The sequence below is a fragment of the Lissotriton helveticus genome, chromosome 3_2 (genome assembly GCF_964261635.1).
Source record: "Lissotriton helveticus chromosome 3_2, aLisHel1.1, whole genome shotgun sequence".
Lineage (NCBI taxonomy): Eukaryota > Metazoa > Chordata > Amphibia > Caudata > Salamandridae > Lissotriton > Lissotriton helveticus.
The window spans coordinates 283,000,839-283,014,071 of NC_136062.1; the positions used below are offsets into that span (position 1 = coordinate 283,000,839).

Here is a 13,233-nt window from a genome sequence, read left to right on the forward strand (position 1 = left end):
AGCCGCCCCGGTTCCGACTCACCCTAGATCTCCTGCGCCGCACGTTGTGGCGGTGGTCGTTCTGGCATCTCCTTCGGCGCAGGTCGATGTTGACCTGATACCGGTCGCGGACTCTACGGCGCCGGGCCGGCGTCGGGTCGTTGATTCGTCTTCGTACGCCCCCTCTGCTCCAGAGGTTCAGCGGTTGTTGGTTTCATCTTCTCCGGAGATGGGTTGCCACGTCGTGGCTTTTTCCCCCGGCGTCTTCTAAGGACAGCTCTTCACTGTCGCCGCAGTCTTCGCTGGAGGCACCTCTGGTTCCCCATTCCTCGGTCCCCTTTCCGGGCTTGGCCTTTCCTTCCACCGGTTGGACTGCCGTCACCCACAGAGGAACTGCTTTCCCCGCCGCGGGGCCCTACGGAGGCGAGTGCTGCCTTCACTCGGGCTGTTTCCACGGCTGCGGAAATATTGCGCATGGGCGATCCTGCTGCCCATTTCCCCACAGATCGTCTTCTGGAGGTCCTCCATCAGGGTTCTCGTGGTCTGGAGCTACTTCTTCCCTTCGAGGCTTCGCTCCACACTTCTCTTTTGGGGGTTTGGGGTTGGCCCTCCGCGGGGGACCCGGTGCCTGAGCAACTTGTGCACCGCCTCCGTCCTGCGCCACATGATCCTGTCTCTTTTCCTCCACCCCTCTACCAGGGGCCCTCTTTTACAGACAGCATTTCTCTCCCTGCCATCAGTGTTGGCTCCCCCGTCATGGGATGCCCGCTGGTTAGATTCCTGGGGGCGCAATATCTTCGCCTCCACCAGTGCGGCTTTGCGGGCCCTTAACATTCTTTGTGCGTTGGCTAGGGCCACTTCTTGTGGGATTCGGCAGATTCCCTTATGTCTGCCACTTCTCAGGAGGGTGCCTGTGTTGATCTGCGGCACCATGTGTTGGATGGCCAGGAGCTGGCGGCGTTTATTTTTCGCTCTGCTCAGGGCTTTTCGGAGGTGCTTGGTCGTACCATGGCTTTTTCAGTGGCCCTTCGTCGACATGCCTGGCTACGGGATAGTGTGATCCCGGAGAACGTTAGGGAACACCTGGTGGACCTTTCCTTTGATGGCACTCTTTTGTTCCACGCCCCTGCGGATTCTGCCATTCAGAGGTTTATTGCGGGGCTTCGTCCTGCTCCTCCTCCTCCTCCTTCTCCTCCCCCCCCCCCCCCCCCCCCCCCCTCAGTGACCTGTAAGTCGGTCTGGGTTTTGGGAGGTGTTCTTTCGTTGTTATTTTTTGGGGCCTTATAGCGAGTAGCCCCTGTTGTGTGTTCTGTGTGGTTGATGTGCCTTCAGGTCCTTTTGTTAGGACTTTGTTGCTGTTGGCTGCTGGTTCGGCCCTTTTTAGGTCTCGCCTCTGAATGCGCATTGAGCAGAGCGAGACTATAGGGGCTTAAATAAGCTTTACCTAGACTGGCGATTTGATGCTGTGCCCGTGCGCTTTTAGGTCAATGCGCAAGCGCATTGACCTAAAATGCGCGTGCACATTATCAAATCGCCATCTGTTCCCCAGCAGCACTCCTCCCACACCTTTGAAGTGAAGCTTAGCTTCACTTCAAAGGCCCCTGCTGCTTCACACCCTCATCGCCGCTCTCCCCGCTCCGCCCCCTCCCCTGCCCGCCGTGTCGCATTTCTCCTCCCCTTCTCTGCCTTCCCTTCGTCTTGTTTTCCTAGCACCCTCCCACCCCCCTGTCCCCTACCAGCCTCCACTGAATGTTCCGATTTTTCTTTGAAAGTAACTGGGCTCGTGAGAAGTTACGCTTTTCTCCTTCCAGTCCTAATGTGCATTGAGTGCGGCTCCGGCAGCTTCCAGTTCTGCAGCACTTCGTCTATTGCTTTTGGAAAGCTGCATTTCTGTAATTTTGGCTCTCCCCGCTCCGCCCTCTCCCCTGCCTGCCGTGTCGCTTTTCTCCACCCCCCTCCCCTTCTCTTCCTTCCCTCCGTCTTGTTTTCCTAGCACCCCCCACCCCCCTACCAGCCTCCACTGAATGCTCCGATTTTTTTATACCAGTCTCAGTTTTCATAACATACGTGGTGGCGGGGAAGAGGGAATGGCGAGCTGGCTTATATTTTTACATATTCTAAAATTTCCAAGTAACGGAAAATGTGTAGTATTGAAGCCCAACTTCACTCAGTTTTGCTCCTTTTTTGTATGTAAACAACTGAGAATTAAGCACAGATGTTGTTTTTTTTTTTTAAATACATATGCATCGAGTCCTAAATACATTTTACACACCGAGCACGTGTCCTTTCACTACTGTTTCCCCCTTTAGCGTGCTTCTGATTTCAAGAGAAACTGGAGTTCTTTTACTTCTGCTTGTCACACCACTTAATGTAGTAGTACTCTGTGCTGCAGGTAAACCGCAGATGTGGCCTAACGACCAGAGCTGCCATCTAAGTCACGTAAATACAAAACATGTTGCATTACAAATGCTATAGGTGTCACATTCGCGAAAGTTATAACTATTGGCATTGTAAATGACAAATCCATCAATTTAGCTATTTTAAAAACCAACACATAAATAAAAATTTTAATTTACAAGACCAATAGCTACAACTTTTCTAATGCGAGACCTATTGCATTTCCAATGCTTGTTTGACTTGTGCTTTTGGCTGTGGCCTTCTGTGTATTCTTCATTGTCTGATTGGCAAGCCATCTGTGCTTTTCTCCGCAGGTCTTTCTGTTTTTCCTCTGCTGCGGAAACCATTTCCTAAGCAGGTTCCCATTTTCTTGGGACGTAACATGCCCTATGTGGGGTATTGCTTTAGGCCTCTGCTCTCCGTGGCGTCACGGTATGTCGCAGGTGCCATCTTCTTGCTGATGGATTTGTAGTGGCTTGCGTTGCGCCCCTGCGGTTTTTGCACTGCTGTCCGCCTTGGTCCTCCTGTCTGGTGTTCCGGGGGGGAGGGGGGAAGGGGATGGATGCATTTCTGCCTTTCAAATGAAATACAATGTGTAAAAAAGAAGTAACTTTGAAAAATGATGGATAATTCTCATGCTAGTATGAGTATTACCAATTTCGGAAATGTGCAAATATCTACCTTTTCTAAACTCTATATTTTGTTCCTATTTCAGAAATACATAGGTGTCTTTAATACCGATTTTTCCATGTATACATTTTCCCAGAATTATTGCTATTTACCCGGTACATAATAAAAAACCATTGCAAGTTGCTGCTCATTTTTTGACTCTGGGTTCGTCGGGTTTTTGGTGAACCTACAAGTCCTATATATCTCCACAACCAGGAAGGTCCAGCAGATGTAACGGTATATTGCTTTCAAAGAGTTGTCATAATTAGAAGAAGTTAAAAGTGAAAACGTTGACACAAAAGGCTGTATTTTCCAACTAATTTTCAATTTTTCCTATATTTAACCGAACATGGCTTACGTACAGAACGTTTTAATTATTTATGCTATTTTAAATACCATTTATTAGATTTTTAATACCAACCATGAGAAATGTTATCCTTTGTATGCAATGGTTTTAATTAATCAAGCAAAAAATAAACACACAAATGACCCCTTGCTGAATTCAGAATTTTGTCTACTTTTCCAAAATGTATAGCTTTCCTGGATCCATTATTGCTTTCATACCCATTTCTACCATTAACTGGAAGAAGGTTGAAAGCGCAAAAATAGGCAATGTCCCAGAAAAATGGCAAAACTGTGTAAAAAATGTAGGTTTTCTGGCAAAAGTCTGCTTGTCCCTGAAAGCTGGGAGGATGGTGATACCAGCACCACAACCCTTTTTTTGTTTATACCATTTGCAGGGAAAATCAGATTCTTTCATCTGTAGTCCTTTTTTAGCATTTTTCCCCCCAAAAAACAAAATGTAGCTGTATTTTGGCTAATTTCTGGGTCCCCTCCAGGGGAATACACAAACGCTGGGTACCTTTCGAATCCCCATGATGTTGAAAAAAAAGGACGCAAATTTGGCGTGGATACCTTATGTGATCAAAAGGTAACCGGGATAAACATGAACTCCCCCAAATAACCCAAAAAAGGCTTTAATAGAGGGGGGGGGGTTAACACTTACTTTAGGGGTGTTAGCTCTAGTGGTAGTGAAAGGCACCCTCCGGATAAGCCAGTGGTTTAGAAAGGCCAAACTGTGCATAAGTGTAATAGCGCACACACAGGGCTACAATGACAAGCTTGACACATGTTTAATAACATTATAGGTACAAGTGCGCACACACACGCCTGCAATGGCAGGTTTGCGACCTGGTTAAAAACATCAGGTAAGCTCCACTTCCTAATGTGTAGGAAGGGCGCATGTACTTTCACTCTGCAATTACAGTGTGAAAGTGCCCAGAACCCTAAGGCCGCAAACAGAGAATCAGCAAAACCCTGATGGCGTCCTGTGGGAAGAGCCGACCTTCTAGGGAGGGAAAACCCAGATGGGGGTTCTTTACTATCTAGGGATGGAACACCTGTGTGTACCTGCCCTGCCTTTTGCCTACCACTTGCACCACCCCTCAGAGCTTACCTTTGGGGTGCTCTAGTGGTAGTGGACGGCCCACTCAGGGTTGGCTAATCAGTGAGAGATGCCAACCTGAGCATACGCGCAACTGCGCAGCCAATTGGCCTGCAATGGCAAGCCGGATACATGTTTGATAGACTCGATACATGGTTGACAGGCTCTGCAAAAACCAGCAGGGGAAAAAAGGTTTTGGGGAACTTCCCTGAGAAGGGCCATGCCCAACAGTATCTTCTGTGTACCTTGTATTGGGTAAGGATGATGGATTAATGAACTAACTTGCTATAAAAGTGACACGACATGCAGCATAGAACGTAGTAAACATGCAGCTATATATATATATATTTTTATTTTTTTTAGCATTTAGAAAATTGAAGTTCTTGTTTATTTAATTACTTAAACATTGGCATACCTAATATTGAATACTCTATTGTGGTATAAGCTGGCAGATATTTCTCTTCAATAAAATTGTGATTTAACTGTTTGTCATAAAGGGTGTAGTATACCTCTTCATGTCATCCAACAAGTATCATTATAACACAATTTTAGTTTTCAATACATATCATTGCAATGTTAGGAAGACCAGTACAACATTTCAGACCGACACTACTGCTCTGTAAAAAGTAGTATGCAACCAAACTGCCCCCACTCTTGGCATCACATCAATAAACTCTACTCTCTTGTGCCCGCTAGAATCTGCCACATCCCTTTCCACTATTTCCTTCCTGAAATAATTCCCATGTTCATTACTGTTCATCCCACTGGAACAGTCGTTTCGTTCAAGGCCCAGGTTTAGTTTAGAACTCATCTCCCAAAAGGTCTCCAATGATATCACCTTTATAATGCTTCAAATTGAGCTGTGCCAATAGGTGATTTGCCCAGTCAGTTTGCAGAGCCCTAATGCATCCTTGTTGAGCTAAAGCCTGTACCAGAGACTCTACAATTGTGTGCATTTATGCTTTACATAGGTTTTCATGTTACCTTTCAGCCCACGCTCCCCTCTTAGGCAGTTCTCAAATCATCACATTGAACATTCGTGACTGATTTTCGAAGTGTTTGGGGTTTTCTTGTAGAATAGTGTATTGCTCTATCCGTATATGAGCTTTGGACTGCTCCTGATCGGGTAGATGCTCATTCATTGTTTTCTCAAGGGAATTTACCCAATCTCCCAGATTGGAGACATCATAATGTATCTCCTTCAGATCGGACTATGGTTCTTTCTTAATTAATATAATTTCAACTACAGTTTCCTCAAAGAATATTTTCCTAAACATTTTGTTGTTGCACTGTCCTGTGTTCAGGGCAAGGATGACCGTTCCTCATGGACTGTGACTGCCCAACTCCAATGAAAAGCAGCCTGGCCTACCTCTCGGTGGACAGGTTTTTGCAGAAGGTGTTTTTCTCTGCGGCATCTCATGTTTGTTGGGGCACTCCTAAATTGTGGAGGCTAGGAAAGAATGTGTCCGGAATTACCTTCCACGAATCATAGCCACAAAGGTAGCAACAGCATAACAGTCAGCTACAGTTAAACTATTATCTGTAAAACAGATCCCTAACCATCAGAAATGCTTTAGCCCTCCTCTCTGTTCTGAGCCCTGAAGTTCTAGAGACCAACAAAGCCTACTGTCAGTCATCCTTGGGTCCATCTGTTTGTGGGTTCACAGATCCCCTCTGCTCACACAGTCTACTGCCTTAAAGCTTTAACGCTTGGCCTAAATTGCCCAGCACAGAGACATTGTGCATTGTCCTTTTCACAGAAGCCATGTTTCAGCATCTAACTTTTAGAAATGTTATTTCGCCTCCCATACTGAACTTGAGGACTCCCAGTATACCTCGGATGGGATTCTTTCTGAGTATGGAATCAGGTGCTTTGTTAGTCCAGTCACTGTGAGATGCTATTGTGGAAAATGGAAGGGGTCTATCTGCTCACTGCTGAAGAGTTCCTTTTTATCGTTCTCAGGGGCCTCTGCTTACTTCTACTTCTCAAAGTCCTCCTTTAGCTGCTACCAATTATTCCTTCCATGTCTGTCTCCCCAGCACTTGATTGTTCTTGGTGGCTTAATTTACAACTTCGCACTTTGCCATCCTAACCATTAGGCACTCCACCAAAATCGAAGCTTCCCTGTCAGTCTGTGTTGGGCAGCTGTTGCTAGAGACTCTTACATCTCTAGTGGCACAAACCCCCGTAACCACCTGTCGCTAAGGCTACTCTTGTTCCCAGTGGTTGACCGAGCAACATCTGGCTGTCCTTGAAACTTGGCACTAATGTCTCACTCTCACCTGATCTATCCTCACCGATGTGATGTAGGTGCCACACTTCTCTGCTGCTGACCAGAAAAGTCTGTCTTGCACCTCACGCACGCTCCCATAGGCTCTGATCTTATTGTGCTGTCCATGAGCCTCACTGTAGTCCAAGCGACACCTGTTGCCACCAATCCACGTGTCTGTCTGTACCTCTGATGTACTACCTTTTAAAAAAAAAATTGTGTTTCTCTGTAAGTAGTGAATGCTGTTATCAGTCCCTTCTTGCTTCTTTATTGCCTGCCTCAACGATCCACCTTTGTGGCAAAGAGCAACTGCTATTTTCCAGAGCAGTCTCCATTCTGTCCGCTTCACTACCTCTAATGAGGTGAGGGAACATTACTCCGCTGCTGGTGAGTCACCTTCAGCCTCTACCGCTCGCAGGTTTACATCCGCCTTTGCTTCTATGGTTCTCCGCTCACTACAGGTGGTTAGAGTGATGGATGTTGGGATGTAAAGCTTTGCTTTCTGCTTGGATCAGTGATGTAGATGTCGCAGGCATATTAAGTGACTGCTGCCATTTGTTAACTGGCCACACCCTACAGCACAATTTCAAAATGTAGGCTTAAACATTTTTCTCTGGTACAGAAGATACTTGAAGAGTAAAATCGGAATTCTGCCCCTGTAGATACCAGAAGCTTTGGAGTGTGCTCATTACAATAAACTTTGTTCTTCATTGGCTAGGCTGATCTCATCAAGGCATATTGGTGGTTGCGGTTTGGCTATAACACATTTGAATACTAATGCTCGTAAAGTTGTCAGGTGAGCTGTGTATGTCTTTTGAATTTCTATATTAAATTTTGTAGAAGTAACTGTAGATAACTCTAAAATGGTGGCATTTATGCTCTATAGAATTTTATATATGAAATTGTATACAGAAATTATTATTTATAATTCTGGTAATTCTGAAAGGTAGGCAATGTATGTATTCATGTATTTCTAGAATAAATTTGATAGATAACTCTCAGATGGTGGCATTTAACATCTACTGAATTACATATGAAACGGTACACAACTGTACAAATGTAATTCACAGTTTTCAATTCATGTAATTATATGAGGATGCATGTGCCCATCTCCTCGTGGGTAAGACCTTATTTCACACCAGGCTTGCAAACTATAATCCACTTCCTCTGCCCCCTTTTCACTCTCTTGTTAGCAATCAGTCAGTATTTATATAGTGCGGCTTATCACCCCGGGGGCGTGGGGGTGAGGAGTCCAGGCGCTGAGGGTTAGTGAGCCTTAGTCGAAGAGCCAAGTCTTGAGCCCCATCCTGAAGCCGGCGAGTGAAGGGGAGGTACAGACTTGTAGAGGGAGATCGGTCCAGGACTTGGCGGCAAGGCCCCCATTTTATCCCCCATATTACACCAACCCCATATTCCCCTCTCACTGTTACCTGCTTCTTCTGTCACCATGTCCTTTTCTCTCAACTGATCTTCAGTTCCTCCTTCGGACTGTCAACCTGTCTGTGAGCCACTTGTTCCTTGTGTGTGAATTTTGCTTTCCTATGATCACCCTTGCCTCTTCTTCCCCTGCTCTCTCTCATTACTTTGTTCTATAACTTCTTCTGTCACCATTTCAGTTTCTTGCCTCCTCTATCACTGCCACTCATTTTCGCTGTTGCTATGTGTAGGAAGCTGGCTCTGCATGTACTAAGCCAAAGTAAGGTACAATGTGCACAGAGTCCCCAAAGGTATAACAGCGGCTACATTAGGTAAGTACTAACAGCTCTCTTTGTTGTAGTGTGGGTGAGCAGTTAGGCTTATGGAGAGGGTGTGTTAAGCATTTATTGCATTTACTCACTCAAGGACTGATTAAGGACCCTTGACCCCACCAGGTAGTTCGCTCCCCCTCCGCACAGCACTGCCTGTGTCTCCCTGCCCCAGCTGCCGCTGCTCAGGAAGTTCGAGGCCCTCCACCACCCGCAGGCTACCACCTGCGCCTCATCCCTGGTGGCCAGTGATAGGCCACCAGGGATGTGGAGGTTTGTTCATCCTCCACTTTATTGCTTTTATTGTATTGCCTGTATTTTCATTGTTGTGTCTGTGACTGCTGTTGTCTGTCTTCCCCCGCTGCCTGTACGGGGTCTGTGCCCCTTTTACTTCCCTCTGTTCCCCTCGTTGTCCCCGTGCTCTCTCTGCCCGGCCTTTCCTTCTGTACCTCTCTGCCCGGTTTTCCCTTCTGTTCCCCAGGCTGCCCCCGTGCCTCTGCCCGGTTTTCCCTTCTGTTCCCCTCGCTGCCCCCGTGCCTCTCTTCCCGTTCTGCCTTCTGTTCATAGCTGCCCCTGTATTTCTGTGTTCTGTATTTTGCCTCTGTGCCACTCGTTTTTCCAGGATTTCTGTGCCACTCGTTTTCCCCTCGTTTTTGTGCCCCTTTTGCTTTCTGTTCCATTCGTTTTTTGTGCCCGTCTGCCTTCTGTGCCACTCGTTTTTTCCCTCGTTTTTGTGCCCCTTTTGTTCCATTCGTTTTTGTGCCCTTCTGCCCTCTGTTCCACTCGTTTTTTGTGCCCTTCTGCCCTCTGTTCCACTCGTTTTTTGTGCCCTTCTGCCCTCTGTGCCACTCGTTTTTCTGTGCCCTTCTGCCTCTGTGCCACTCGTTTTTCCCTTGTTTTTGTGCCCCTTTTGCCTTCTGTGCCACTCGTTTTTTGTGCCCTATGTTCCACTCGTTTTTTTGTGCCCTTTTGCCCTCTGTGCCACTTGTTTTTCCCTCGTTTCTGTGTCCCTTTTGCCTTCTGTTCCACTCGTTTCTTGGGTACTTTTGCCTTCTGTGCCACTCGTTTTTCCCTCTATTTTGTGCCCCTTTTTAGGTCTCGCTGGCGTTGCAGCGCGAAGCGGTGGCGTTGCAGCACGAAGCGCTGCCGGCAACGAGACTTCTTGTCGCCTTGCTCTCTCCCAAGGGAGACAGAGCTGGGCACGAGCCGCTCCAGACCTGAGCAAAAGGCCGACTCCCCCCCCCCCCCCCCCCCTCAAGCGCGAGCCGCAGGGAACGCCCCCCCACTCACCACATCAGCGGCCGCAGCCACTTCTGCCCCGCGTCAGTACTGCTTCTCTGGGCCGACTGTCTTAACGCACCCGAACTTCCGGCCCACAACTTAGGCCCAATCAGGTGACGCCGCACGGTGCTCCACGCCGCAGGGAGTAGTAACTAGGAAGATCAGGACTCCGCCGGGTGGCCGAGGCGCTGGGCAGCAGGGATCAAAGACGGTCAGCAGGCTGAATGGGGCTCCTTGAGCGGGGACTTCTTAGGGGCCATTCCAACACCTTAGGATACGTCAGCAGTGTGGTCTGAAAGGCCCGGTCAGGCACGGGACATCCTCGCCGGTCTGAGGATATCTCCGGCCGGACCCAGCGCATGGTAGGCACAGGGGAGTCTAAATATGGCGGCAAGGCGCGAGGAAACCCTCCGGAGGCTGCCGCAGAGTCTCTCAGCCCCCGTACCTCCACCTCAGGTCTTGCTGGGTGTTGCCGTCTGGTCCCGGGCAGAGGATGCTAGCTTTTTGCGGTGTCTGTTCCCTCCGGGGTGCCGGTGGCTGAAGACCCCAAAATGGCGGCTGTGTGTATGTGTGTCGTCGCGCTCTCCTGCCAGTGCCGCTCCCGCTGCTGCCCGCTAGGTCCGGGGCCCCCCAAAGGACAGCCCAGCACCTCTGGGACCATCAGCAACAAGGTCCGGGGGCCCAGTCAGCTGTGGATGTCCCCGCCAAGTCTCCGTTCCCGCTGGCTGGGGCCCCGGCCGGAACCGGCTCTTTTGAGTTCCAAAATGGTGGCCAAATGGGATGTCAGTAGAGAGTTCCCTCCCCAGGGTCCGACCGCAAGGCCTTTCAGCCCCCACACTTCCCTCACAGATCCCACTGCGAGTCGCTGCTGATTCCCACGTGGAGAGTGTAGGCTTGACCGTGATGCTCACTCGGTCATGGGCTCCTGCAGCTGCGGGCGCTAAAATGGTGGCTGCAGCCTCGTAGGCCTGAGCGTTCTCCTATCGGTTCTGGTCATCTCACCGCTGTCCACTAGATCCGATGCCCCGCAGGTGGGCAGCCAAACACCTCCGGAGTCATCGGAAAATTGGGCCCGAGCGCCCAGTCAGGTGCGCAGTATCACGGCCAGCTTCTAGTTTGCGCCTGGAGGGCATGCACGGGACCTGCACAGCGAAGTACCCAAATGGCGGGATATCAGTTGAAAGGTCCCTCCCTCAGGACCGACTGCAAGTCTTCTTGATCCCCCTCCTACAGGTGGACAGGGGATGTGCATGCGCTTTCCCTCGGCGATTTTACCTCGTGGGCGCGCACGCCCAGCCCGGCGCCATGCACATCCCCTGTCCCACATTCAGGGCCATAACTCATATAGCAGGGCTGTTTACAGCGTGTTCTGTGTGTACCCCGCGATCGGGGAGTCCTGTATCGCAGCGCTCCATGCGGCGCTCAGCCCAGGGCACCAGGCACTACTCCAAGGCCTGCCTGGCCCTCCTCGTCCTCCTGACTGCGGTGGAGCTGCGGCCCCTGGGGGAGCAGGAGAAGCGGATACAGCTGGAGGCGGTGAAGAGAGGCATCATGGAGCGGCTGGGGCTGCATAGACCTCCGCCCACCCCCCAGAGGCTGGACAAGGAGGCGCTACAGAGAAAGAGACGAGAGTCCATCTCCTAACTCCCAAATGTAAGTCTGCCGATCTCTTTAACTTTTGTTGAATTCATGAGGATGATACATGTATATAGCGCAAAACTGCAAACTGCATTGCCTCTTGGTGCTCACAGACTTTAAAGAATAACCGACTCCACAGCGTGGCTTATTATCAGGTGTCAGTCCGTGTGTTTCTATTCTAACTACTTCCGATTTTGTCCTGTCTCTTTGCTGACGCTCACATTGAATAACCGAGGAAGCCGTGATTCAAATCCGCTTTCTATTCATATTGGTTTCAGTTCACTCCCAGGCTTTTCTTGTTATTGGCTGGCTTGCAGACTTCTAGTGCTCACATTTTGGGAACTACTGTTTTCTTTTTTCTAAGCTCTTCATGAGAGGGCATGTGCATTCTGGATTTCCCCTTTGCGTGCCTCTTCCTCCCCACAAAACCCTTGTACTCCCCTTTCAGAGTGTTCTGTGCTACTCCCGCCACTTGCTGCCCTCCTGCCCCATCCTATAAATTGCGTCCTACTCTTAAGCATTTTTATTCTGTGTTTTTGATGACTCTTTCTCCAATCTATTGCTTCCGCTCCTGCTCTTGATTGCTCTCTACCCACCCATTCATTCATTGCTCCCCCACCCCGGTAGCCATTAAATAAAAATAAAAAAATGGGGGGGGGGTCCCAGGACCTGTCAGTTGCTGTGAGGCTGCTCCTACTGAATGACGCCAGTAGCACCGGAATATGTACGCACAATGCTTGTTTCCCTTCATTGCATTTTTTTGTCAATGCTGCACCGCATTGATGGACAGTATTTTTGAGAGACCATTTAGCTTGCCAATGAATGTTACAATGGAAAGCTCTTCTGTGAAGAGGTGGTCTTGCAAGGATATGTGGGGCTTTTAACACCAGGGAATTTAAGTGATTGTTGATGTATGACATGATCACTTCCAATTTGCGAAAGTCCTTGCTGGAAAGCATTAATGTAACAGTGGCTTTCTCACTAAAGGTGTATGTTGAGAAGATCCATATTGGCCATAACAATATGTATTTCATAAAATAGGTATTATTTACAACCATACAAGGAAAATAGAATCTTGAGAGATTATAAAAGGTTTGTATTATAATATATGTGAGGAATACAGACCTTTTGCAGTCATTGAAATCTCCAGCATTTATAAAGGACTTGTTACAATAATTATGGAAATCTAGGAAAGTGAAGTACAAGGAGATGAGATGATCTACCCATAATCTCCCAAAATGGTCAAATGGAAATTAATGATTTAAAATCCCTTATCCAGGTCACACAATTCACAAGTTAATCAAGGCACAGAGTGTTTGCATCTTTTTTGCAGTGTTTCCTTTTTGAATGATGTGCTTTTATCACCTTTGCAGTGGTAAATGTGAAGTAACTGGATGCTTCTCAATTTAATGTTGCCCTGTCACACAGTATTAAGAGCAAGTTACAAGTCTGTTCATATGTTTAAAACAAGAACTGTGTGAGAAAAGAGTACTTTCTTTACTGAAATCTGAAAATTATTCATGGTTGGAGAAGGACTCTTTTTGGGGAATGCTCGGGTTGAATGGAATGTTAGAAGCCGTGTCAGTGACCAGTCGTAGAAGATCGAAGGTTTAAACTCCCAGGTAATCCTCGGTGTGTTTCAGAACATGTTGATGTGCTGTTGTGTGGTGTTTGCCAAATGGAAGCGAGCCCGAAACAGAACACAGAGGCATTATTTTGATTTGAGCAAGCCTGCCCCACCTTCCTGTACATCTCGACTCCCAAAATTACAGACATGCACGGACTAAAGCTATAACTTCTGGGTCACTCA

At 48.2% G+C, this 13,233-nt stretch overlaps 1 protein-coding gene across 4 annotated transcripts in view; it reads left to right on the forward strand.

The window, feature by feature from the left end:
* The window catches only part of TMEM266 (transmembrane protein 266), a 795,378-nt gene that overhangs the window by 44,135 nt on the left and 738,010 nt on the right, over window positions 1-13,233 (forward strand). The gene's annotated exons all lie outside the window — the stretch shown is intronic.